The sequence below is a fragment of the Heterodontus francisci genome, chromosome 7 (genome assembly GCF_036365525.1).
Source record: "Heterodontus francisci isolate sHetFra1 chromosome 7, sHetFra1.hap1, whole genome shotgun sequence".
Taxonomy (NCBI): domain Eukaryota; kingdom Metazoa; phylum Chordata; class Chondrichthyes; order Heterodontiformes; family Heterodontidae; genus Heterodontus; species Heterodontus francisci.
The window spans coordinates 29,455,508-29,478,277 of NC_090377.1; the positions used below are offsets into that span (position 1 = coordinate 29,455,508).

The 22,770-nt window shown below is 42.5% G+C and overlaps 1 protein-coding gene across 2 annotated transcripts in view; it reads right to left on the minus strand.

Moving 5' to 3' along the window:
* Window positions 1-22,770, minus strand: part of lypd6b (LY6/PLAUR domain containing 6B) — a 191,461-nt gene that overhangs the window by 163,643 nt on the left and 5,048 nt on the right. The window contains exon 1 of one of the 2 annotated variants that reach the window (XM_068034486.1): window positions 15,168-15,186. The exons of the other annotated variant lie outside the window; for it this stretch is intronic. The gene's annotated coding sequence lies outside the window, so the exon portion shown is untranslated. Of the gene's footprint in view, window positions 1-15,167; window positions 15,187-22,770 lie in introns of those variants that run through there. 2 annotated transcript variants of the gene reach the window in all.

Genomic DNA, 22,770 nt, shown 5'->3' on the forward strand with positions numbered 1-22,770 from the left:
CTTATCAGACCATGCCTTTCCAGATGCATATAAATCCTGTCTTTCAGAATCCCTTCCAATAACTTTCCCACCACTGATGTAAGGCTCACCGGCCTGTAGTTCCCTGGCTTATCCCTGCTGCCCTTCTTAAATAAAGGCACAACATTAGCTATCCTCCAGTCTTCCGGTACCTCACCCGTGGCCAACGATGATACAAAAATCTCTGCCAGGGCCCCAGCAATCTCCTCCCTTGCTTCCCATAGCATCCTAGGATACACCTGGTCAGGCCCTGGGTATTTATCCACCTTAATGCATTTCAAAACCTCCAACACCTCCTCCTTTGTAATGTTGATATGCTCCAGGATATCGGTGTTCCCTCCCTTGAACTCACTAGCTTCCATGGCCTTCTCCACGGTAAATACAGACGAGAAGTATTCATTTAAGACCTCGCACATTTCCCGTGGCTCCACACATAGATTACCACACTGATCCTTAAGGGGACCTACTCTCTCCCTAGCTACCCTTTTACTCTTAATGTACTTACAGAATCTTTTAGGATTCTCCTTTATCTTATCTGCTTGGGAAATCTCATGGCCCCTTTTCGCCCTCCTAATTTCCTTAAGTGTACTCCTACATTCCCTATACTCCTCGAGGGACTCGCTTGATCCCAGCTGCCTATACCCATTTCCTCTCCATTAAGATCAATCGCAACAGAAAATATGGCTGCTTATACAGCAGGCACCCAATCAGTAACGCCAGTTTTAGTTTAGTTTAGAGATACAGCACTGAAACAGGCCCTTCGACCCACCGAGTCTGTGCCGACCATCAACCACCCATTTATACTAATCCTACACTAATTCCATATCCCTACCACATCCCCACCTGTCCCTATATTTCCCTACCACCTACCTATACTAGGGGCAATTTATAATGGCCAATTAACCTATCAACCAGCAAGTCTTTGGCATGTGGGAGGAAACCGGAGCACCCGGAGAAAACCCACGCAGACACAGGGAGAACTTCCAAACTCCACACAGGCAGTACCCAGAATTGAACCCGGGTCGCTGGAGCTGTGAGGCTGCGGTGCTAACCACTGCGCTGCCATTATCCTCCAGTGGTAAGTTGAAAATTAAACAACCCCCCCAGCATCCCGTCCCCCCCAAACCCCTGGATGTGTGAGGTATTATATTTACTCATCCCATAAAGTTCTGTGGGAAGGTTACTAGTAGAAAGGAGATTGATTACCTTCAGAAGTACTTCACACAGTTGAAAGTTGGCCTGAGATATGACAGAAGGAGGGTAATGGAAATGGATAGGTAAATAATATAGGAACAGATAGCAATAAACATGCATACAACATGAAAGGATCCTATTTTAATGTCGGCCAGTAGAGCTTAACTCTAAAGATCTTGAAGAGTTTATAGCCCACTGTCTTGATTGTATATGTGGGCTTGAATATTAGAGAATATATGGTACTTGGAAGGGAAATTGAAAGCAGCTTTGTGCTTTGGGGAAAACACCTGACCTGGGGGTTACTGTAAATAAAGGCCGGCTTGGGTCTGCAAATGAAACCCAACCCAAGCCCGACTGAACCACATTTGACCCCTAGCCCAACCCGGCCCGAGTCCTTCCATTTTTTCCCGCACCCATCAGCTAACCTACCTTCCATTTTTCACTTTGTTGCTTATCGGCACAAGCTTAAAATAACTGTACCAAAACCACTTTTCAAGCCCAAAACGTAAATTACCATTGGAGCCACTGACCTGAGGTTGTGATAGAGCATGTCCGACCCGGCCCGACCCGAGCCCGAATGCCGGACCCGGAAGTGCAACCCAACCCGACCCAAACCCGATCCATGTCGTCGGGTTCAGGTCGGGTAGCCGACCTTTTGTTGTAAGGTCAGATAAGCTTATGCTCTGTAGTGCGAGCAGTAAGCAAGAACTCTACAGAAATAATTGTTAAATCTTTATTAAAGTTACAGCTGTGATTTCAAGTCTGATTCATTTCAGCCTGAGATGTGACACCCACATAACCCATATTAAAAATTAAACAAATTAGCCTTCGTCTTTATGGACCACAAAGAATCTTGGAGGAGGCAGTGGTTGGGGGGGGGGGGGAATTAATAAGTTTAAATTAATATTCCCAAGCCAGCAAATTACAAACATAATCACATATAGGACTATGATACTTAGGCTTCAAGAGCTGGATTGACGGGTTAAAATGTAACTATGGGTCCAGTGCTACAGGTTGCAACCCCTGTTAGGCAGTGGTTAGATTACATAACAAGCACTCTGTGCAGTTCTGGTCAGTCAATCATAGGAGGTCAGATTTGCCCTTCAGATAATAGAGGTGAACAGTAAATACAAGTCTGGGTATCAGGAATTTATGTTCGATTAAGGTTGAAATAGTTGGGTTTCTTTTCTTTGGAAAAGAGATTTTAAGGTTGGTGATAAAATTTTAAAGATTATGAAGGGATTGGTAAAATTGATCAAGACAAATTGTTCAATGTGGTGAAGAGGACACCAGTTAAAAATTAGGAAGTTAGGACAAAGAAGGGAAGTCAAATGGTCACACAAAGGGCTATTACATGGAATTGCATGGAATACACAGCACAGAAATAGGCCATTCAACCCAACTGTTCCATGCCATTGCTTGTGCTGCACTAGCCTCCACCCAACCCTCTTTCTCTAACCCTACCAGCATGGCGTATTATTCATTTCTCCTTCATTTCTTTATCTGCTCAATCACACCCTCACCTCCAACTTTGATGCCCCAGTCTCCATTAAAATCTCTCTCATACTGGCTGTTCTCCCGATAGGGCACTCACCTCCTCTCCCTTAAGTCCATGGGATGCGGATTTGAACACAAATGGCGGACAACTGGTTTAATTATTCATCACCATACCTTCTGGACCACATAAAGCACCATCAGGTCCTGCTCTCATCTGCCAAAACTGTTCGCTATTCCAGGATCATCCTGGAATTCAAAGACAACCCCCAGCTTCTTTTCTCTACCACAAAGTATTTTCTTAAACTCCTTTCCCCGGTCTCCTCCACTTACACCTCCAACAAGTGTGAGGAGATCATAGGCTTCTTTGTCACTAAGATTGAGATCATCCAATCAGCTGTCTCTGCCACTTCTCTCCCTTCACCGAGCCAAACTTCCTTTAAGGGTCCCCTATGTGCTAGCCCTTAGCTTAACTCTTACTCTAGTTTCTCTCCTATCTCCCCTCATGCCCTCTTCCAAGCTACTCTTGTCCATGAGACCCGCTTCCCACTCTCTCGACCCCTTTCCCACTAAACTGAGTACGCAACCTCCCTGCTTGGCTCCCACGTTTACTGATATTTCTAATGATTCTCTCTCTCCAGGTACTGTTCCTCTCTCCTTCAAATCTGCCATCATCACCCCTCTCCTCAAAAACCAACCCTGGGCCCTTTCATCCTTGCAAACTACCACCCCATCTCCAACCTCCCTTTCCTCTCCAAAGTCCTTGAACCTCGATGCCTCCCAAATCCGTGCCCATCTTTCCCAGAACTCCAGGTTTGAATCCCTCCAATCAGATTTCTGTCCCTGCCATAGTACAAACACAGCTCTCATCAAAGTCACAAATGACAGTCTATGTGACTGTCACAAAGGTATGCTATCTCTCCTCCTCCTTCTTGATCTTTCTGCAGCCTTTGACATGGTTGACTACAGCCTCCTCCTCCTCTCCATCATTGTCCAGCTGGGTGGGACTGCATTCCCCTCTGTCCAGTCTGAGCCAGAGAATCACTTGTAATGGCTTCTCTCCTCGCTCCAACACCATTACCTCTGGTGTTCCCCAAGGATCTATCCTTAGTCCCCACTAATTTCTCATCTGTATGCTACCCCTCGGCGACATCATCCAAAAACACAGCATCAGTTTCCACATGTACACTGACGACACACAGCTATCCCTCACCACCACCTCATGTGACCCCTCCACTGTCTCAAAACTGCCAGGTTGCTTGTCTGACATCCAATACTGGATAAGCAGAAAATTCCTCCAACTATATGTTGAGAAGGTCGAAGCCATTGTTTTTGGTCCCCACTGTAACTCTGTTGCCTAACCACCAACTCCATTTCTCCATCCGGCAACTGTCTGAGGCTGAAGCAGACTGTTCACGACCTTGGTGTCATATCTGATCCCAAGATGAGCTTATGACCACATATCCGTGCCATCACTAAGGTATTATCATCTCTGTAAAATCACCTGACTCCCTCACTGCCTCAGCTCACCTGCTGCTGAAACCCTCATGCATGCCTTTGTTACCTCTAGATTTGACTATTCCATTGCACTCCTGGTCAGCCTCCCACATTCTTCCCTCTGTAAAGGAGGTCATCCAAAAAACTGCTACCCTTGTCCTAACTCGCTCCAAGTCCCATTCATCTATCACCCCTGTGCTCGCTGACCTAAACTGGCTCCCAGTTAAGCAATGCCTCGATTTTACAATTCTCACCCTTGTTTTCAGATCTTTGCATCTCCCTGTCTCTGCAATGTCTTCCAGCCCTACAACCCTCTAGGATATCTGTGCCCCACCAATTCTGGCCTCTTTAGCATTCCTGAATTTAAGCATTTCACCATTGGCAGCCATGTCTTCAGCTGCCAAGGCTCTAAGCTCTGAATTCCCTTCCTAAACCCTCTGTCTCTCTTCCCCTCTATTCTACCTTTAAGGTGCTCCTTAAAACCTACCTTTTTCATCTGTCTTATTATCTCCTTATGAGGCTCGCTGTCAAATTTAGTTTAATAACACTCCTGTGAATCTTTTACTGTACTAAAGGCACTATATAAATATAAGTTTTTGTTGTATCTAGCTTCCCTTTAAATTCATCAATGCTATTCACCTCAACTACTCCATGTAGTAGCAAGTTCCACATTCTAAACATTCTCTGGATAAAGAAGTTTATTCTGAATTCCTTATTGGATTTATTAGTGACTATCTTATATTTTTGGCACTTAGTTTTGGTCTCCCCATCAAGTGGAAACAGAAAGTTGTGGACAGAATGGTCAATTTGGAAATTATTAGGAGTCAGGTTTAAGTCAAGGTAAATATCCAACAGCATCAGAAGTTCTGATGAAGAGTCATCAACTTGAAATGTTGGGCCTGATTTTAACTCTGTGCGAGTGGGTGGGGTTTGGTGGGGTTTGAAGGAGTTAAAATCTCGCCCATGAATGTTGTTTCTCTCTCCACAGATGCTGCCAGACCTGCTGAATATTTCCAGCATTTTCTGTTTTTATCAGAAGTTACAAGTTATGGGAAACCGTTACAAACTTTGCGTCTTGCCTTAAATATCCTTGCAGCTGCACTGGTGCTGGTCACTTTTGAAAGAAGTCTGGCCAATGATAACAAACAAGTTTTGATTAAAAACTTTTCAGTGTCCTAACTCTGAACTTTCCAATGCAGGTATCATAGAAAATGTCACTGCCAGATTGACAGTACTCAATGCACTGCTGCCCACCAAATTTTCAAAGAACTGAACTTTTCACTTGAGATTTTCATTGGCCAGAATTAGCTGTATAAGGGCAGGATCCTGAGCATTCTTTTTATTTATTTAGAGATACAGCACTGAAACAGGCCCTTCGGCCCACCGAGTCTGTGCCGACCATCAACCACCCATTTATACTAATCCTACATTAATCCCATATTACTACCACATCCCCACCTTCCCTCAATTCCCCTACCACCTACCTACACTAGGGGCAATTCATAATGGTCAATTTACCTATCAACCTGCAAGTCTTTGGCTGTGGGAGGAAACCTGAGCACCCGGCGAAAACCCACGCAGTCACAGGAAGAACTTGCAAACTCCGCACAGGCAGTACCCAGAATTGAACCCAGGTCGCTGGAGCTGTGAGGCTGCTGTGCTAACCACTGCGCCACTGTGCTGCCCATGTGACAGGGCCTGCTGTCCCCTATCTGGCTCCTCAGAATAGCCTCCAAACTCTCTAATTCCTCATGTTTTGCTTCTCTTATTAGTTTATCCTCAAGTTTATTGGCAACCACTAAAACTTCACAATCATAAAGACTTCTGCTTCTAGTTCTATTCCGAGACTGCCCTCTAGCCTTCGAATCATTGTGGAATCTGTTCATACTATGGCCTCTATTAGCACTTTGATGTCTTTCAGAACTACTGCTAGAAGATCTCCCTCGCACTTTATCGGAGGCTCTTTTTCCAGTACGTGATCGCTTCCTTACGCGAGAGTCACTTCTTGGCCCATTATCAAAACTTGCACTGAGTTTTCTTACCCTCTACTCTTTCACCCCATTCTGCCAGTCCATGGCTCTGGCTTCTTGGCCATCATCTTGAACATTTAACCAATATTTAAACTTGCCTGTAGATTTTCCTGCACGCCCCACAATTGTTGCATCCCTCCATTTATCAGACCCATCTGGAATATATGTCACCCGAGTACATACTCAAGGCAATTGGCCTTTGGATGCGATAGCCCTTTCCTAAGCATCATGATCAGTTACATCACAATCTTTATCTACCTGTGCCTCAGGACCTTCATCACAAAACACGAGTATTTGAAGTGCAAGTTGCCTCTGTTCCCTCTATCAGCTGCTCAGATTCTGACATTTTGTAACCAACCCTAGTAAATCATGAAGAATGAACCTTAACAGTTTGATTTCCACGCTTGATAACTACTGTCTTACCATTCGGCCGATTACCTTACCAGGGCCCTTCCATTCCCTGTGGCCCTCTCTTTTGTAATAGACCAAGTTTCCTGAACTAAATTCCGCCTCAGACAGCCTTATACGATGCCTCAGAGCTCTGTGAATTTTCTTAGAGACCTCAGCCTTGATGAAAGCCCGTCTCCCTGCATGTAAAGCATTCAAATGTGTAGAAAAAAAATGGAACTAATTGTAGTACCTTCTAGAGCAGGAGGACTGTTGCAAAGTACAGAAGGCAATTTGGGATTCTGCCCATTGACCAATTAATAGGGACTATATCCTCCAACCATCTGAAGTGAATTCTTCGCATGAACCTCCCATGCCAGGGCAGTTGTCAACTTGCAGTTTTGCTGGTCAGCCAAAATTTTATGTAAAATTTCATCAACCACTGAGTGATTCCTTTCGCAAAGCCCATTGCTGAAAGGACTTTCAGCTGCAGTATTCATAACCATAATGTTCATGTTTTCACACATATCCCTGAACTCGTCATTGGCAAATTCCCCTCCATGATCAGTCAGAAACTTAGCTGGCGCCCCAAGCCCAGTCCCCATCCATTTCTTCATAATTTTGTACATAATCACCCTTTCGTCCTTCCTATTTATTATTGTAGAAAAACTAAATCTAGTTGCAAGGTCTATAAAATGTAGAATAAAAATGTTCTTGTCTTTGTCCCATATCTTTAAATCCATGGCAACTAACTTTTATTATCGATTAACCTGCAATATACTCCAGTGGAAAATTTACCCACTTGGTGGAGAAGAGGATAGTGGGCAAACACTAAAAAGAACTCCAAATCATAAAGGGCAGGATTTCCCTTTCAATTTATGCAAAGGGAGTAGGAAATTAGGAAAGCTGTGCTTTATTGCCTGCTTCCTGTGGTACAGTTCATGCTTGTAACAGCTCAGTGCACACACTGATTGCTTTGTCGGCAGGTCAACCACGAAACCTCTTAAACTGTGAAAGTCAAAACACACACTTTACATTAAGTCAACTCACTTAAAGCTGCAGTACTCTTTCTTTTGATGCATTCTTCCAGTATGATCTTACGAATAAATGGAAGGCCAAAAACTATAATTGGCAAAAATTATGATTATTAATGATCAAGGGCTTAAATGGAGTAGAAACTAGTTAGGGGGGAAATTAGGAACTGGTTGATAAACTAATTTAGTTTATTCACAGCAGTTTTTCAGGAGTTAAGACTGGACCTAAAGTGCTTCGGGAATATATGCGTACATGAGAAGAAATTCAAAGCCCAAAATTGCTGCAAAGCACTGGACATAATCATGAATTCAGCAAGGTCTGTGGAAGCACTATAAAATGAGGCTGACTAGGATGCTAGCTGCTGTAATCCCAATTTTGTGAATGAGAGTGACACAAATGTAAGAATTGTAAATCCTTTGGCATATTCCTGCAGAAGACATGTAAGAACTATTGGAATTCTTCTTTCGAGCACAAGAGCCCATAGGCAATAGGCAATGTCTCATTGATCTACTGCAATTCTATCAAATATAACTAAATTAGTCAGAGGCTGTGCAGGAGACAATGATTTAATTGGATTTTCAGAAAGCATCTGATGAAATCTCATACCTGTAACTCTTAAAGAAGACAAAGGCACACAGAATTAGTGACAAATTACCCAGCAGACCAAATACTGATTTGGCAACAGAAAGCTACAGGTGGTGAGTAAATTTGCCATTGACTGGGCCACAGTTCTGCACAGGTCTCCTTCAGGCCATCTGCTGCTTACGCTATTCATAATGGATAAAAAGCTGCAAGTTTCCACATCAATTAGAACATTTGCTGGCAACACTAAACTATGTGGCCAGAAAAGTATAGACCCTGGGTCCAATACATCTAACTCCTCCTAATGTTCAGACTGTTCGCATCTCTGGTACGATTCAGCATACCTCTAATCCTTCATTTATTTTTATTTTTTTATTTAGAGATACAGCACTGAAACAGGCCCTTCGGCCCACCGAGTCTGTGCCAACCATCAACCACCCATTTATACTAATCCTACATTAATCCCATTACCCTCTCACATCCCCACCTTCCCTCAATTCCCCTACCACCTACCTATACTAAAGGGCAATTTATAATGGCCAATTTACTTATCAACCTGCAAGTCTTTGGCTGTGGGAGGAAACCGGAGCATCCGGCAAAAACCCACACGGTCACAGGGAGAACTTGCAAACTCTGCATAGGCAGTACCCAGAATCGAACCCGGGTCGCTGGAGCTGTGAGGCTGCGGTGCTAACCACTGCGCCGCCCCAGACCCCTTCAGAAACCAATAAATCAATGACACATAGGTACCTTTCTTCTCCTCCTAGAATTCCATCTTACCCCAGATCAGACAGATAACGTTTTCCCCCAGCCCCATCAATTCAACCATCCTTCCTTCCCCATCCTCACTTCATACTGATAATCATCTCCTCCTCAACACTGCTGGCTCCTATCTGATGCTGTTACTGCTATGCTGAACTATCATGAGAAGAGGAATTCCTGCCTGTACAGTACGCAACAAGGTTTTGATCCATAGAGCAAAAGCTGCAGCATCATCATGAAGGAAACAGATTCAGCTGTGAGGGCTAAATTGGAGAACAGAGCAAAGCCACCTCATGGTATTAATTATACTCTTAAGTTCTCCAAATCATTTATTCATTGCACAAGGAGACCAAGCGATGAGGAGAAAATTAAGCAGGAAAAACGGGTTTGTATCCTCACTGAAACAAATTCACGCTAAAGAACATGGCTGAGACCCAACTGAAGCTGCATTCCACATGCCTTTTTTATATCGAGCACACGCCACATGTCGACTGCATAGTTTCACATATGCAGAAGCCATGCTGCAATTCTGATGGCAACCCTCAGCAACAAATATAGCGAGGACCAGGTGGTAACCTGACTATTGGTATTAAAAATATATTTTTAACAAGTCAGCAGTTACTTTGAATCTCGTAATTCCTATTAAAAAAAAAATCAACTTACAGAATATTTTCCAACCAACACTTTTACGCATTACTGTTGCTCTTTTTAAAAATTCTAATATTCCTCATGCAGAGGTGAGGCCACAGCCCTGAATTTAAGTTGCAAGCACATTATTCACTGAAAATCAGACCAATGCAAAACTGCCTTGCACTGATGGTAGTTTTTGTGTGACTGCACCCTTGATGAGTACTGTTGTAGCATCTGGTGTTTAAAGAGTTAATATCTGCTGCATATACTGGTGGTTAATGAGAGAAAGGTGCAAATCAACGAAGCTTTCTTTTGTCAATGAACCTTTGAGAAAGGTGACAGTGTAATGTTAGCAAGGCAATCTATCTGAGCATTAAAGCATTTCACAACACTCCTCTATCTTTTACCACAAACAAGATAAGTTATCTTGTTCCTGCTATAGCTAGCAGGGAGCATATCAAAACAAATGTATGCTGAGCCATTTGAGCACGAAGCCTAAATTTTGATCCTTGTTTTGATAGCTACTGAGACCAGTTTACGTGAGGATCAGCATTGGTTACTGCAGGTACTAATGGAATTGGGATAAGAGCTCACCCTGGGTGGATCATAAATTACTTGTTAAGAAAAGATCACAGGTTAGGCTTGTGTATATGCATACGCCATCCAAATGATATCTGCAACATACCATTGTCTCCAGGTGTCGCAACTATCTCCAATTTGGAATCAATGCATAATATTGGAGCCTCAATAGGTGTCCCAAATGAAGGAGCTCCATCCTCTCCATATTTTATTTACCCACAAAGTTTAATATTTACATTAGTTGATTTTACTGTTTCTAAGACATAGTGGTGAAAAAGTAACGGTATTTCATGTTCCTGCAGTCGGATGTTTGTAATGAAAGCCTATTAGTAATAAACCCACTTGAATTCACCTCCAGGGATTTAGTAATTGGGTTATTTTACACCTTATTTATCTGGAGCATTTAAAATTTCTAAGCCTAGTTTATCCCAAAATAAAATCAATGCAAACAGTGCTTCATGTGTTCCTAGCTCCATTCTGTTTAAACATAGTGGCCTAATTTTCACAGTCTCATATAGTGGGTACAGCGCAGTTGCCCCCTGAAAATCACCAGGCTAAACTTAGTGCCCCATTACCGATTTGCCTATCGGCATTTTTTCGGAGCCTTCACATAGGCAGCCCAGGCGCCCATCCATTTCAAGCAGGAGCTTAGTTGCAATATGCTAATCCAGTCCCATGACATACAGAGAACCCAGGTTCAATTTTCAGGCCGAACCCGACGGCTGAGCATGGGTAGCTGGTCAGTTTCACGCCCTCCCACAATCAACGTGCTGCTACAATGCACCCATTGGGCACCTACCACTGGCTAGCTGTATGTACATGAGTTGGGCCTCATGGCTGTAACAATAAATAGGTGGCGAGCACCTGCTCTGAACTAGAAGTTAAAATCAACCCGTCTTTGTCGCAAGTATAAAGAAGCATCAGAAAAAGCTCCATCAATAGCATGTGCTGCTCTACACTTTGGGAAACCTTTTAGTGCAAGCATAGAGGCAGCCAGTATGGAGAGTGACATTTGCTCAGCTGGTGTGAGTAGAACTAAGGATGGAAGTAAGAGAGCCAAGATCTGGTCCTTACAAGTTTTGGGATTGTCAGTTCAGGAAATGATTAATAATGTGTTCAAGTCTTTTACTAGGCTAAATTTGTTTTGAAACAAAGACAGAAATCGGGTGAACACTCCCTAGGTCAGGCCACATCTGTCAGGGAAACATGAATCAATTTTTCCCAGGGTGGAAGAGTCAGTTACTAGGGGACATAGGTTTAAGGTGAGAGAGGCAAAGTTTAGAGGGGATGTGCGAGGCAAGTTCTTTACACAGAGGGTGGTGAGTGCCTGGAACTTGCTGCCAGGGGAGGTGGTGGAAGCAGGTACGATAGCAACGTTTAAGAGGCATCTTGACAAATACATGAATAGGATGGGAATTGAGGGATACGGTCCCTAGAAGTGCAGAAGGTTTTAGTTTAGGCAGGCATCAAGATCGGTGCAGGCTTGGAGGGCCAAATGGCCTGTTCCTGTGCTGTACTGTTCTTTGTTTGTTCAATTGACATTTCAGGTATAAATCCTTCCTCAGAAAGGTTTTATAGGGGAACAGTATTTAAAACAGAACAAGGGAAAGGGGGAAAATCATATCAACAACACACACACAGGAACGGATATAAAATGCTCTTGTGAGGATTGGGAAATGTTTAAAGAGCAGATGTAATAGACACAGGAGACAAAAGGAGGCATAAAGGAAAGAAATCAAATAAATAAGAGACATGTACAAGGCACTGAATGTGAGAGCACTAAAGGGGAATAAGCAAGTCGATTGCAAAGCATGAAAAACTAACAAAACGGGGCAGGAGTCTGGTAGAAGAAAGCTCATCTTGTGGTGATGTTGAATATTGCACATTGTATTGTTTTCTGATCTGTTTAACATACGCTCAAGAGGTTTTCAAATGCAAGGTGATCAAAGAGGCAGAGAAAAGGATCTATCAAACTAGCAGAGAATTCCTAATCTTGCTGCACTGGAGAGCGTCCCAGGAGTCTGGTATAAGAAACAAGTACATCAACACCGAGGATGCAGAGCGCCCATAAGCACAATGTTCCCCCATTCTAGCACCAACCCACTTGTCTCCCCCATCACCAGAAACACAGGCACACCCATCCCACACTACCAGCATCTACTGCCAGAGAGAAAATGGGAAATATGGTTAAGGTCTGAAATCAGCAAAATCTATAATAAGGCCAGAGGGCTGTGAAGTAACTGGTAGAAAATGTGGTGCTTGGGTTGACTTTTATTGGAACATTGTAGAAGGCCAAAAACAGAGAAACTCGGAGAGGAATGGAAAATTGAAATAGCAAGCAACAAAAATTCAGGGTCGTACTTTCGAACAGAACACAGGCGTTTGGCAAAGCAACCTGCCTATGGTCTCTCTGATGTAGAGGAAGCTGCAATGTCAGCAATGAATATGGCACTGCAAGAGATACAAATAAATAGGTGTCTCATCCAGGAGTTTTTGTACGGGTGACGTGATGAATGGGCAGATGTTGCTTCTCCTGCAGTTGATTGGGAAGCTGTCAGGGGATAAAAGGGTGAACCAACTGTTGTGCTCCTTACAAAAGTCATGTAATCTTACCAGTTTATATTTGTACTGTTAGTCACAATACAACTGGACAGTCAGCTTGTGTCTATACCTTTGAAACTTTTTTAAAATGTGTTCTCGGGATGTGGGCATTGCTGGCATTTATTGCCTAGCCCTAGTTGACCTCAAGAAGGTGATGGTGAGCCTTCTTCTTGAACTACTGCAGTCCATGTGGTATTCTTCATAGTGGCTTGGTACATCCGATACACCTGAGTGGCTTTTTTGATCACTTCAGACGGCAGTTAAGAGTCAACACTGAGTCACATAACACCAAGTGCAAGAAGTTTTCTCCCTAAAACATCAGAGAACCAGATGGATTTTTAAAACAGTCAGACAGCTTTTTATTTCCAGAACTTTTTTCTTGAAACTGAATTCAAATTCTCAAACTTACATTGTGGGAAACAATCAACACTAACAAATCTCTTGAATCATGATTCATATCAATATATCTACAGAATGCTCACACTGTCCATTGTGAGTTTGAAAAATAATCAAACTTAAATTCTCATTATCCTAAAAGTTAAACATTACAAAAGGTCATGATACTCAGCCATATATTTCATTTGATGCCCTCAATTTTACAGAGGTCACAATCAAAGCTCTTTAAACAGCACAAGGCAAACATAAAAGAATACTAACACAGCTGTGCTGGGCGACAATGAGACACTAAAGTCACTAGGTTGTAAAATACAGGTTTACAAATAAGCTTAAAATAAATGTATCCACTGCTATCTTCTGTACATATCGAGCTGAAAGCAGAAGTCAGTCTGAACACAGAAATTTCAGAACTCCCAACCCTAAAATAATGTCAGATCAGAAATATAATTTTCAATTTGGGAATATGTCAAGCACAATATAGTATCATTGTTTCAACTGATGAGTAGTGTGCTCTTAATGATGGGAGACATCAGTTCTAATAGGGAACAGACACTTTTCCCCCATTCTGGCTTGGGTTAGGTGTAGCATGACTTAGGTGCAGAGTAAAATATCCTCCCAATGTATCTCAAAAATGTACCCTTAGCCCCAAAAGCAGAAATGCATTTGTGTAAATATTTTCATTCCTCATACCTGCTGCCTGTGTGACTTCCCCAAATGGGACTGTCAAATCAGAACCCTGCTGTACGCCCACGGTCACCAGAACCTAGTTGAAGACTGCCTGAAATTGTTCCTCATACAATCAGTAAATGAGACAACTTTCAAATAAGAACAGCAAATGCCAGAAATACTCAGGTCAGGCAGCATCTGTGTAGAGAGAAACAGAGTTAACGTTTCAGGTCTGTAACCCCTGCCTGTCAATCTGGGCTGTATTTAACCTTGATTCCCAGAGGTCAAGAATAATGCTCTATGACACTAGGTCACTCAGTGTCCCCGACACCCTGCACTATTCTTAACTCAAACATGTAAATTTGTACACAATTAAATAGTAAAACATTCAAAAATCATGTTCAGATTCCCAGTCGTCAGTGGCTTGGCTATTGTATATAGTAGACTCCTTGCTGCCATGCTAGAAATAGTGAAGTTCAACTCCCAAGGCTAATCGGTTTGAATGTGTTCTCTAGAGTCCAAATAGAACAAACTGCGTTTGGTTTGTGTGTGGAAGGGTGGGGGTGTATGGAGGAGAGAGAGCAAGAAATTGATTAAAGAGTCAATCAACCGATCCTCATTTAACACTTCTATTTTCTTATCATAGGCAGACGTCTTTAGTAAGTCGGGGTATTTGCCCAGTGATTTCCTGCTTCAAATCAGTCTAATAGTAAATTAATTTTATTTTTAAGATTAGCTGGTTTTTATCTTCCAGTTCCAAAGCTGGAATAACAATGTTTATTTTATTTCTTGAGTCATCAATATCATAACAAAATCCATGTGATTACTCCTAATGCAATAATAAAATATGCATCATAGACAGTCCCATGTCCTGCGTGATTAAAATTAACAATTTCTAAATATCAGTGCATCAAAAAAATGCAAGCTATTAGAGATCGACAATTACATGCTGATTGTACCAGTGTTAGTAAATCAGTGAAGAGAGGAGCACGTGGTGTAGGTAGGATGCTTTAACGTAGAGCTTCCACAGATCAGTGAACATCAGTGACACACAGTGGATCCAGCTCCTTATAGTAGATCCTATAGTGTTCCATAGTTCCATCAGCTGCTAGTCCCCACCTGATCTTCCCCAAACATCACGGACCAACAAAAGTCACACAGTGACAGTGTACTAACTCTGCATGTGCAGTTACTTAGAAGTCATGTTCACAATTTCAGGTGCACAAATCTTCAACCAGCACACATCCATTCTTATTGACCATGCCTGAATTATTCATCAAGTATCCATTTACTTACCGCATCTGTTCCTCTGCAACCTACTGTAACTCTTTCCCACCAACAGTTGGTTCCAGCTCTGTACTAAAAAGGATAGATTTTGTTCCCTTTTAGAATCTCTGGTTAAGGTCAATTGTCAAGAAAATGACACCCATTTGAGTTCAAAGATAATTTTCCTTAAGCAGTGAATAACAAGAAGGATTTTTCTCTTCACAGACACAACATGGTAATTAATGGACAGGGCCTAAAGCTATATTTTCAAGAAAACTGCAATATTCTCCCAAGCTAGAATTTTAGGTAAAAGACTGCGTCTATTTTCTGATACTCAAAAGAAGTTTCCTATTGACTGCCTTTACCCTCTTTCTAACTTCACATTCACTCATTCTAGAAAGTACATTTTTGCCCATAGATTTATGCTAATTTCCAACTAAGAATCTCACTTGCTTTGCTATTGTTCGTCGATTCTACAATCAACTAATCAATACCAACCTGCCTGATTTCAGACCAGTTTTTGTGGAGTGTCTGGAATTTTTTTAAAACAGAAAATAAATCAATTTTTCTAATTTACTCAATTGTTGTAACAGAGGCATTAGGATGTTTAATGACTGGTCATCATCAAAATTCACGCCACGGTCCCACTTCTTGAGTTTCCCTGTTTTGCTCCTTCTGACAAAGGTTAACAACCTTAATTTCATGTTAGACATGCCTTCCTTCAGCCAAATTGGCTGAGAAATCTTTAGAGGGATCTACTATTCTTGAAGAGTGGAAATGCCAGCAAGAAACAGCAATGGCTACCCAACGCATTAGATTCACATCTGCAAAAGAACCCAAGCATCAGCTTTACTCAGTTGGTGGCACTCACACCATTCTTGATCGAGGCCAGCACTTGAGTATAGTACTGAGGGAGTGCTACATTGTCAGAGATGCTGCCTTTGAGAGAAGATATCCACCGAGATCAGCAGAGGGTTCAAAGAATCCAGTCCAATGTTTTTTTCCCCAATATATTGGGCGGCACAGTGGTGCAGTGGTTAGCACCACAGCCTCACAGCTCCAGCAACCCGGGTTCAATTCTGGGTACTGCCTGTGTGGAGTTTGCAAGTTCTCCCTGTGTCTGCGTGGGTTTCCTCCCACATGCCAAAGACTTGCTGGTTGATAGGTTAATTGGCCATTATAAGTTGCCCCTAGTATAGGTAGGTGGTAGGGAAATATAGGGACAGGTGGGGATGTGGTAGGAATATGGAATTAGTGTAGGATTAGTATAAATGGGTGGTTGATGGTCGGCACAGACTCGGTGGGCCGAAGGGCCTGTTTCAGTGCTGTATCTCTAAACTAAACTAAACATATTAAATCGAGAGCCTGTCTGCCTGTTCAGGTGGATGTAAGTAAAGTTCTTGTGGCATTATTTGTAAATCAGAGCATTGTTTAAAGAGGAACAGAGTTCTCCTGATGTTCTGGCCAACAGTATGAAAAACATATTAACTGACTTAAATAAAAACAAGAAATGCTGGATATACTCAGCAGGTCCAGCAGCATCTGTGGAGAGAGAAGCAGAGTTAACCTTTCAGGTCAGTGACCCTTCTTCAGAACTGACAAATATTAGAAACGTAAAAGGTTTTAAGCAAGTAAAGTGGGAGGTGGGGCAAGAGATAACAAAAGAGGTGTTGAATAGACAAGGTCACAGAGAATAACTGACCAGAAGGTCATGGAACAAAGGCAAACGGTATGTTAATGGTGTGCTGAAAGACAAAGCGTTAGTACAGAGAGGGTGTGAATTGACTGTAAAGCACAAACATTTAAAAAAATTTAGAAACAGTGGATAGGCACAGTAAAAACAAACTGACCAAACTAAAATAAAACTAAACAAACTAAAATAAAACTAAAAAAACGAAAATAAAATAACCAAATAAAAAAAGAATAGCTAAACATAAAAAGGGGGAACCCGTCATGCTCTGAAATTATTGAATTCAGTGTTCAGTCCAGCAGGCTGTAGCGTGCCTAATCGGTAAATGAGATGCTGTTCCTCGAGCTTGTGTTGATGTTCGCTGGAATGCTGCAGCAATCCCAGGACAGCAATGTGAGCATGAAAGCAGGGGGTGGGTGGTGTTGAAATGGCCAGCAACCGGAAGCTCGGGGTCCTGCTTACAGACTGAGCGGAAGTGTTCCACAAAGCGGTCACCCAATCTGCGTTTGGTCTCCCCAATGTAGAGAAGACCACATTGTGAGCAGTGAATACAGTATACTAAATTGAAAGTAGTACAAGAAAATCGCTGCTTCACCTGAAAGGAGTGTTTGGAGTCTTGGATAGTGAGGAGAGAGGAGGTAAATGGGCAGGTATTACACCTCCTGCGATTGCAGAGGAAGGTGCCGTGGGAAGGGGACGACGTGGTGGGGGTAATGGAGGAGTGGACGAGGGTGTCGCGGAGGGAACAATCTCTTCAAAATGCTGACAGGGGAAGATGCGTTTGGTAGTGGCATCACGCTGGATGTGACAGAAGCGGCGCAGGATGATCCTTTGGATCTGGAGGCTGGTGGGGTGGAAAATGAGGACAAGGGGAACCCTGTCGCAGTTCCGCTTTGCGGAACACCTCCGCTCAGTCCGTAAGCTGGACCCCGAGCTTCCGGTTCCTGGCCATTTCAACACCACCCCCATCCCGTTCTCATGCTCACATCTCTGTCCTGGGATTGCTGCAGTGTTCCAGCATACATCAACACAAGTTCGAGGAACAGCATCTCATTTACCGATTAGGCATGCTACAGCCTGCTGGACTGAACATTGAATTCAATAATTTCAGAGCATGACAGGCCCCCCTTTTTATGTTTAGTTATTTTTTTCTTTTCTTTTTTATTTGATTATTTTATTATAGTTTTTTTTAGTTTGGTTAGTTTGTTTCTACTGTGCCTACCCACTGTTTCTGTTTTTTGTTTAAATTTAATGCTTGTGCTTGGAGTGCTTTGTGCTTTACGCTTTACAGTCAATTCACACCCTCTCTGTACTAACGCTTTGTCTTTCAACACACCATTAACATACCGTTTGCCTTTGCTCCATGACCTTCTGGTCAGTTATTCTCTGTGACCTTGTCCTATCAACACCTTCTCTTTTGTTATCTCTTGCCTCACCCCCACTTTACTTCCGAAGAAGGGTCACTGACCCGAAACGTTAACTCTGCTTCTCTTCCACAGATGCTGCCAGACCTGCTGAGTGGTTCCAGCATTTCTTGTTTTTATTAGCCCAATTTACTAGCTTAAGACATTTTACATTTCTAATATTTATCAGTTCTGAAGGAGGGTCACTGACCTGAAACATTAAGTCTGCTTCTTTATCGACAGATGCTGCCAGACCTGCTGAGTATTTCCAGCATTTCTTGTTTTAATTTCAGATTTCCAGCATCCGCAGTATTTTGCTTTTATATTAACTGACTTATTCAGCTATTTGCTATTTATGGGATCTTGCTGTGCACATATTGGCTGTTGTCAATGTAACAATATTGACTGCGCTTCAAACATAATACTAGAAGTTGAGCATTTTTGGATGTCCTGAGGATAGGATGAACTGCTAGACAAATGCAAGTTCTTTCTTTCTTCTAATCATTTAACAGCTGTCAGGTACATTGACATCAAGCCATCAAAATGTGTTAATACCAGTGCCAATTACAGCAAGGCTTTCACTTGGTTCTCAATGAAAAATAAAATATACAATTATGCTTGCGAACAAGATTTATTTGTCAGATGACAGAAACGCTGAATGTTGATAGAACAGAAAGTATCCCTCAGTGTAAATGGCCTGGATACTTAGAGGTTGAGCCATCAAGTATAGTACTGAGTAACAGTTGTGATTCCTTTTAATCAGGAACTCCTTGTTAAATGGCTAATCATTAACCATCAGCTAAACTTCATTGCTTGAACAAACATATGCTGTAATAGAATTGACAAGAAGTAGTTAATGGTAAAACCTGATGATCTGACTATTGTTTAAACCAGGGTTAACTATAACAGAACCCTGCTGAATCAGGTTGGGTTTACAACAACAGAGCGATTTATATAGTGCTTTTAACATTTTTTTTTAATTCCAAGGTGCCTCCCAAATAGAAATAGATAAGAAATTGGAGACAGAGTCATACAGGCAGAGATTAGCAGGAGCTGGAAGACCACCTCTGGTTCAATGCAAAGTGTAAAAGGGCATGTCAGGAGCAGCCAGGCAGACCTTAGAATGAAATCCCAACCTAGTGAAACTACTACACGTTACTGAAATGCTAAACATTAAAAGCAGCAGGCTAAAGACAGCTAAATGGTGTCACAAGCAACAGATTTGAATACAAAAGCAAATTACTGCGGACGCTGGAAATCTGAAAGAAAAACTGAAAATGCTGGAAATACTCAGCAGGCCTGGCAGCATCTGTGGAGACAGAAACAAAATTAAATGCCTGAAGGCCTGTGACCTTTCATCAGAACTGGGAAAAATTAGGAATGCAATAGGTTCTGAGTAAGCGAAAGAGGGGAGGGTGGGCAGAAGAACAAAAGGGAAGGCATGTGATAGGGTGGAAGGCAGGAGAGATTGAAGAACAAAAGGTTTCATGGGACAAAGCCAAAGGAATAGCAATGGGACAAGTAAAGAAACAAAAGTTGTGTGTCTAGATGAGGTGTGAATTGCAGGATAGCAGCCGTCCAAACGCAAAGTAAAAGGATTAGGAGAGAAACAAGAGGGAAAAAAAACGAACCAGCAAAACAACACAAAACAAAATGGGGGCAGAAGTAATGATCTAAAATTGTTGAACTTAATATTGAGTCCGGAAGGCTGAAAAGTGCCCAGTCGAAAGATGAGGTGGTGTTCAGAAGTGCAGAGTATTTCTTAAATGGTGAGAGATTGTGACGTGTTGATGTCCAAAAGGACCTTGGTGTCATTGTTCATAAATCATGAAAAGTTAACATGCAGGTGCAGCAAGCAATCAGGAAGGAAAATTGTATGTTGGCCCTTATTGCAAGAGGATTTGAGTACAGGAGTAAAGAAGTCTTGCTGCAATTGTATAGGGACTTGGTAAGACTGCACCTGGAGTATTGAGTAGGGTTTCGGTCTCTTTACCTAAGGAAGGATATACTTGCCATACAGGAAGTGCAACAAAGGTTTACCAGACTGATTGCTGGGATGGGGGGATTTAAGATGGTCGCATACCAAGGACCTTCTATATGATGAGGTAACTGGAGACAGACAACCAGTAGGGCACACAAACCTACGCTTCAAAAATGCTTGCAAACGTGACATGTAGGCCCTAAATGTCGACTATCAAGACTGGGAGTCAATACCTGGTGAAAGAGGGAAACGGCAACACATCCTGTGGACTGGTGTGCACCAGTTGCTACAGCAGCTTGGCAGCAGGCGCTGTCAAAAACAATTCACAATGTTACTTGGCAACCTCATGTGCAGCGCTTGTGGCAGAACCGGCCTCGGAAGGATTGGCCTTCACAGCCATCAGCAGAGCTGCATCAGGAGAAGACATCCCACCTAAATGTTTGCTGCGTGTTCATCATCTTACATAGACGGAAGGATGCCAACCAACCATTAGCTATATCCCCAGCTTGGGTTCATCTGCAAATTTTGAAATTGTACTTCCAATTCCCAAGTCCAAGTCATTAATGTAATTTGTGGACAACAGTAGTCCTAGCACCGATCCCAGTGGAAGATCACTTCCCACCTTTTGCTAGTCTGAGTTGCTGCTCTTAAACTCTACTCTCTGTTTTCGGTTTTGTAGCCAGCATGTTATCCATTCTGCTTCTTGTCCCGACAACACATGTTCTGACCTTCGTCATGAGTGTACTATGCGGTACCTTACCTTTTGACTTTCCTTGAGCAGATCTAAGATAAACTTCTGTGGCTTACAAGTGGTGCATCAATTCAACTGTGAATTTGGAGTGAATTCTGCCACCAGACTGAAGAACAATTAATCTGCCCGCTAGGAATTTGCAGGCTGGCTGCTTCCAGTTTGTAATGCTCCACTACTGAACCAAAGGCGAGCAACAATTCCTCTCCCAAAGATCTTCAAATGGGAACATCCCCTCAACCTCTCTTCCTTCAATACACGGCAGTATCTCTAGCAACAACATCTGCCAAGCTCCAAAAACAAGTCAGTGCCAAGACTAGCCTCAGGACAAAGCAGTATCTACTCTCTCAACAAAACCAATATGAGCAAGCACAGACCAACATGCCTATTACTACGAACGATAATTACCTACCTCTATTCTGTCTAGGAATAAAGCCAACTTGATTGTTGTGGGAACCATGTGTTTGGTCATTCACACAGCAACTCTAATGAAATGAGACCTCGAAGATGCTTTTTGAGCTGGGGTCAGACAATTCAGCAAGAATGGGGCAGGGGAACAAGTTATGGGAGGTGACTGAAGGAGTGGTTGAAGACAGGTTTGGAGGTCATTATTGAAGGTAGAGAGATGTAGCTAAGTAGAGAGATTTAGAAACAGAGTTCCAGAATGCAGAGCTATGATAGCTGAAGGTTCTGCCAATGATCGTACACGGTACACTGCAAGAACACAGAATGTGACTGGAGACATAGAGCTGGATGATATTGCAAAGGCAAAGTAGAGCATAGCCATATATTGTTGAAGATCTGTACACCAGAGCTAGCCACTTTCCTAACCAAGCTGTTGCACTGCAGCTGTGACACTGGCACCTACCCAACAATGTGGAAGAATGCCCAAGTATGCCCTATCCAGTAAAAACAGGATAAATCTAACCTGGCCAATTACCACCCTATGAGCCTGCTCAGAATTATTACCAAAATGATGTAAAAAGTCATTAATAGTGTCAATTAAGACATAATTACTAATAACCAGCTCAGCAACACTCAGTTCATGTTGTGTCAGAATCTCTCAGCTCCAGACTCATTATAAAATTTAATTCAGACATGGAAGCAAGAGCTGAATTCTAGAGGTGAGAATAGCTACCCTTCACATGAGGGCAGCATTTGAGTGAGTATGACATCAAGGATCCCAAGCAAAACTAAGATAAATTGGGGTTAAGGAGAAAACCATCTTGTTACTGGAATCACACCAAATATAAAGATAGATGTCTGAAAGAGTGAGTGGCCAATCATCGCAGCCCTAGGACCTTACTTCAGGAGTTCCTTGGGGATGAATTCATGGCCCAACCATCTTCAGCTGCTTCAGCATTGACCTACTGTCCAATCTCAGGAGTGGGCAGTTTTCTGACAATTCCACAGTGTTATAAATCCTCCATTAATGCAGTAACCTATGCCAGCCAATATTACAATCCAGACAACATCCAGGCTTAGGCTGATAAGTGACATGTAACATTCATGCCACACAAGTGCCAGGTAATGATCATCTTGAACAGAAGAAAATCTAGCCATCTCTCCCAACTGTCAACGACACCACATAGCATTGTCAAGTCACCCACCATCAAGAGGCTTGAGTGACCATTAGCCAAAGGATTAACTAGATAAGTCATGTCAACACCATGGCCACAGGGACTGCATACTCACCTCCTGACCAATCAAAGCCTATCCACTATCTAAAAAGGCTCAAGTCATGAGTATGATGGAATGCTCAACCAGATAGGGTATTGCCAGAACCACTGAGCCATCACGGCTTTGATCTA